The sequence below is a fragment of the Mercenaria mercenaria genome, chromosome 5, assembly GCF_021730395.1.
Source record: "Mercenaria mercenaria strain notata chromosome 5, MADL_Memer_1, whole genome shotgun sequence".
Taxonomy (NCBI): domain Eukaryota; kingdom Metazoa; phylum Mollusca; class Bivalvia; order Venerida; family Veneridae; genus Mercenaria; species Mercenaria mercenaria.
Window position 1 is genome coordinate 30,353,585 of NC_069365.1, and position 5,555 is coordinate 30,359,139.

The 5,555-nt window shown below is 33.6% G+C and overlaps 2 long non-coding RNA genes across 2 annotated transcripts; one reads left to right on the forward strand and one right to left on the reverse strand.

Moving 5' to 3' along the window:
• The first annotated feature begins 361 nt into the window (after positions 1 to 361).
• LOC128556953 (uncharacterized) lies at positions 362 to 1,579 on the forward strand. Its single transcript, XR_008370938.1, has 2 exons — positions 362 to 431; positions 985 to 1,579. It is a non-coding gene; the product is annotated as an uncharacterized LOC128556953 (long non-coding RNA).
• A 1,096-nt stretch (positions 1,580 to 2,675) lies between these two features.
• On the reverse strand, positions 2,676 to 4,340 carry LOC128556952 (uncharacterized). The gene is made up of 3 exons (XR_008370937.1): positions 4,265 to 4,340; positions 3,400 to 3,647; positions 2,676 to 2,859 (listed from the first exon to the last, which is right to left on the reverse strand). It is a non-coding gene; the product is annotated as an uncharacterized LOC128556952 (long non-coding RNA).
• Between the last annotated feature and the right edge of the window lie 1,215 nt (positions 4,341 to 5,555).

Below are 5,555 nucleotides of genomic sequence, written 5' to 3' on the forward strand. Positions count from 1 at the left end.
CTTCATTTTGTTATCTGATTGGCCAAAGATTTCTTCTTTTTTATTAAAAGATAATAAGCTGATAAAACCACTGAAGCAGTGCAGCAAGGGTAAATCATGACAAAGAGCCTAAAACTGTTTATGCTTGTTTGTACTTATTTGAGTCAAGAGTTGTCATTCTTTGCGAAAACAGGGTATGACATAGATATCAGACCTTCCATAAATGATATAAAATACACATTTGTAAAATAGCTTTTGCTTATTTAAAGAAATTAGAACTTTATTTATTTGGTTTCTGTCTTTGAAAATTTTGAAACTATTTCAAGTTCATTATGTAGCAAGTACAGATAAGAACATAATTGTTACAGGATCAGGGGTGGTATAGTACGTCATCAACAGGTGCGCGCAACACTTCCCGATGCGGCATTTTTATGTCAAAACACCTCGATTCGGTGAGTAAATTTGCGATTATTTCATTGGTAGCGAATAGATTTGGAAATGACATATAGTCTAAAGTACCCGCATGTGTCTCTAGTTTATCACTGACGTTTGCATTTTTCAAGAAAGTTTTACGTTTAAGAGAACATTCGAGCACAATGCACTTCATGGAAACACTTCCCTATTCACCGCATCATATTATATCGCATAAAAAGAGTTTTCATGCATTTCTAATGACTAAATGCCTTGACGGGTGTTCTTTTATGGCAAACTGAGGTCAGTGATACCTTAATTTATTATCGGAATCTATAATTTCAAAGAAATCAGTAATATAAAATTTCGCCTTCCCGGTTCACCAGGTAAAACGATGCACTTCCCGGTTCACCGCCCGGGTGGCATCGTGTTTGACTTAATTATATGTAGCCTTTCAATTTATTTTGACGCATGGTACTTCGGTTGCCTTACCAGCAAAGATAGTATTTAGCAATGAACGTTTATGTCAGTAAAAACAGTGCTTAATTTACCTTCAAGGGCTATATTATGACAGATTTACTTTTTCTTTTTCAGATCGCAACAGAAACACCAGAGATATTCTGTTTATCAGAATTAAATTATGAAGCAAAACACTTAGGGTTCAGCAGTATGATATCCGTAGACAGATGAACATAAACTGCATATAGTAATTCATTCTCGGGAATAAAATGAGAATCAGAATTGAAGAAAGAACAATACACGCTTGTTGTGGATGTTTGTGAAAAAGTCAGAAATGAAGACCACAAAAGTAGTCGTTGTTTGAGGTTCACTCACTGGCAATATGTGCAGACACCGTTTAAAACAACTCACTGTTACGTGTGACCACTACCGTCAACATTTAGCCATGAACAGATTTTGCGTGACTATGGTGTCCTTCAAACAATTGTGATTTTTTATTGAAACATTTTTTGTTTTGTCTGTCTGTGTTGAAGTCACAGAGTCTTGTCAGTGCATCTCCTCTCTTCTAAATAACATTTGACAGATTTTGATGAAAGGCAACAGCAGTATTAAACTTTGTATGAAATGTCGTTGACACTAATGCTCATAACGGGTAAAACACAACAATGTAAATACTAAATATTCTTGTTATCTCTATGCTTCGGTCAATAAACGTTCACAGATTATACTACATTGCCACTTTATCAATTTTTGTGTGTTTTAATGAAATTTCTGAGTTATAATTAGTGTAGTTGCGCAAAACCTCAACATTTTCCAGTTTAATGGTTTCAAGAGTTATTATATTCTGATTTTTGTTGATTTTGAAGTATAGGCAGTGCATCTCCACTTCAACCTTTTTATAATTTTCATAATTACAAATCTTGTACATGGTGTATATCATGGCAATAACTGGTTTTAACGGTAACTTATCAATAACATTCAGAGCTTTCTTTTCCGTGTAATTCCTTCCTCTATAGACGTTGACATATTCTTTGACATTTTTTCCACAAAAAGCTGCTGTCGTCTATTCAGAATGTAGATTAAAAAAACGGCCATTTAAAATAAAACACCTTTAATTTCATAATAACCATGTTGTTGAGGGTATTGTGCGTTTAAGAATATGTGATAATAAATTACCAATAGTCTTTTATCGTTTTTCTTTTACACTAAAATTACCACAAAAGTTTTGTAATTATTTTAGGGTTCCCTATCGTGTCTGAATATTACCAGTTGTTGAGAATATGTGACATAGAGATGTACACTACTTCTTGATCGAAGAAAATTAAGGCATACAATGTGGAACGAATTTGTCAGATATGCGATCTTAATGAAATTTAAGGTGAATTTCATGATTTTTTTAAATGTTGAGTTATAAAGAATTACGTCCAAAGTTAATGAAACGTTATCATTATACTCGTATAAGTGTGTATAAAATTTAGAATTGCTACAATCAAGTAATAAATCTACTTTCGTTGATTTGTGTAAATATATAACATTAGCTGATAACAAGGAAAATGTTGCTATGTCTTGAAAGTGTATGTGCGTATGTTTATGTCACAACGGCTTCCACTGTGTAAGGGTTTAAATAAAAAATCAGTAAAGTTTCCTATTTTAAATAATCTTTTATACAACAACATTTTCAACAACTAAACAGTTTAAGAAAAGTAAAATAATTAACATTGCAAGTAAAATTGTTCTACCACTGTTCAAGCTCACTTCGAGTTTTAACATGTAATTGGGTGCACTAAGATTTGCAAGCAAAATCTGAACATTAGTCAAATGTTTAATCCTGAACCGCCTTCTAGTGTAGATTCAATCGATGTCCCATTCTGTTACGTGGTAATTATAATTCGGTTGCAGTCACTCTTGTTCCTTCCCTGCGCACATCTAAAACCCCTTAATAAGAACATTTCGTTGGCGCGATACAGTAATTTCTCATTTTTCCCGAGCAATTGTGATGAACACGTGGCCCTGAAACGTTAAACAAAATTAAATAGTAGCATATCATTAAAAACTAAACTGCACTGGTGCGACGTTATACCTTTAAAAATATATTAAAAGGTTGCTCCTTTAAAAAACAGCACATGATAATAATTTAACTATATAATTGTGCTTTACTTAGCATATTATCAATGCATTTGTCCCATAGAATCTTGCCTTGAACTCAAGTTCGGAATCAAAGCCATCATATTCGACTATTTTCGATGACACGCCATATATAGTTACCATGAAAAAATAATTAGAGTAACAAGTTAACTAACGGTTTCCAAAATATTTATATTATCATGCGTTGAAGTGCCTATCTATCTATACCCCTGATTAAGGTTTCTCTACTGTAAAATTATTGAAATTAAATCAGTTATTTATATCCTAGTCTAAATAATGAAACCTCGGGTAGACCTATTTTATATTTTGATATTTTATGTTGTCTGCGGATATCGACAAGTCAAAAACATATAACGATATTCAACTCTCGAGTACAATATTATTTGGACTAATTTATATCCATACCTTCAAACAGCAACCGACATATTCGTGTTTGGTACGGAGACCTAGTTTAGCGTTGAAATCCTTGTCTGGGGGTAATTCCGTTAGAAGATGTTCTCCACTTCTCAAATATTATGTCGTACAGCTTTTGGAAAATATAATACGTCAATTATGTCTTGCATGCCAATCACTCAGCAATCCTTTTTAACATATATTGACAATTCCATTGATGCAGACTAGAAGTTTTGTTTCCTTTTTCATCTTTCATGTACCTAAAATAACAAATATAAGGACATGATAGAACATATATCATACATATGCACGTTTATAGTATACAACATATGTTCAAGATATGCCTCGTTCTTTCAATAAATACTATCTTCAAATGCTTAAATGAAGGTTACAGACCATCTAGTGCAAGCACTCTAACAATTAGTTATTCCAATTAATAGAACTTCCAGGCAAGCGTGATCACATTTACATGAGCACCATTCCGATGTTAGTCATGCTGGAAATTGGTGAGCCGGGAAGGACATCAATTCAGTTGGTGAACCGGGAAGGCGAAATTTTAGTTTACTAATTTTTCGGAAAGTTTAGATTCCAATGACTAATCAAGGTATCACTGACATCTGTTTACCATGAAAGAACACCCGTCAATGCTTGGATTTATCAGAAATGCATGTAAACTCTTGTTATGCGACATAATACGGTGTGGTGAATAGGGAAGTATTTCCATGAAGTGCATTGTGCACGAATGTTCTCTTAAACGGAAGGCTTTCTTGAAAAATGCAAACGTAAACGATGAACTAGACGCATGTGCGGGTACTTTAGACTATATGTCATTTCCGAATCTATTGGTTGTCAATGTAATAATCGCAAGTTTACTCACCGAATCGAGATGTTTTGACACACAAATGCCGCATCGGGAAGTGTTGCGCGCACCTGTTGATGACGTACTATACCACCCCTGAGGATATGATATTGAAAGATGTATAATAATTCTTTACACATGCCCAGACATGTGTGCCGAAAGCTCATTTATTTCTTAAACTGAGAATCCAAAATTGATATACAGCTCGAACACGAACGCTGAACGCTAAAATCACTAGACAAAAATAAAACTGAGATAGATGAACATGTTGATCAGTCTACCAGTGCACAATAAACAGCAATGACAAATCAAAATGATAGTTGTGGTCGTTAAGTACCATTTTCAGCCTAAGTGATAATTGATTATTCCAGAGCATTAGAAAAAATCCAAGGTGAACATTTCCTAGTTTATTGAACAGTTGTATGGCCATAAACAAGCAAATAAGGAAACTTTATGAGGCAACATTAGTATTGATTCCTCAATAGAAATCACACACTAACATGCGCGGTATTCTTACATTTGTACAGGTAATATAAAGACAAACTACTGGAATGCACATTACTGTTGAGTGAACAGCAGTCTGATTTATGTACTGTAGCATCAGTTCAACGTCAAGGAAGAAACTTTGGTTGATGCTAATTTTCCTGATATTATTTGGTGCTTAGTGTTAATTAATTGGATGTAAGTCCTGATTTTTTTCTTGTGTACCTAGCTATTAAGGCATCTTTAAACTTAATAAGTCCGTATTCCTCGTCTTTTTCCACGTTTGATCCACCTGTTACGATAAGCTCGTTTCTAAGATATCCAAAAAGGCATTTTATATTCCTTGCATAAATATATTTCTAGTCTGTTTTTATTTATTAATGAAGTCGTAATTCAAGAAATTAGTATATTTTTGTTTTCTCAACATAGACCGTATTGTTAAATGACGTTACGTCGCGTATACAACATGGCGGTGCCCATTGGGTCAATACAAAATTATGCTGTCCTAGTTTAAAGAATCCGTCTTTACTTTGCAAATAAGATTTGTAGTTTTGTCATATCACATCAGAGGTGATGTAACTTTTGGGAAGGGACAGACTGCAGAAAATGTTCAACAACAAACGCATCACTAGGTTATAAGAACACATAGAGGACACAAAATTGATATCAATATTTGTGTATTATTACTACACTTTTTTCTATTTTGCATAATGATTAAATGAAGTATATAAAGTAGTTCAGTTGTCTATATATTTGAAATGAAATCTATGAAAAGATCCTTTGGAAGCATAGAATGCAACCAAACAGAATAACAGCAGACTTGGTT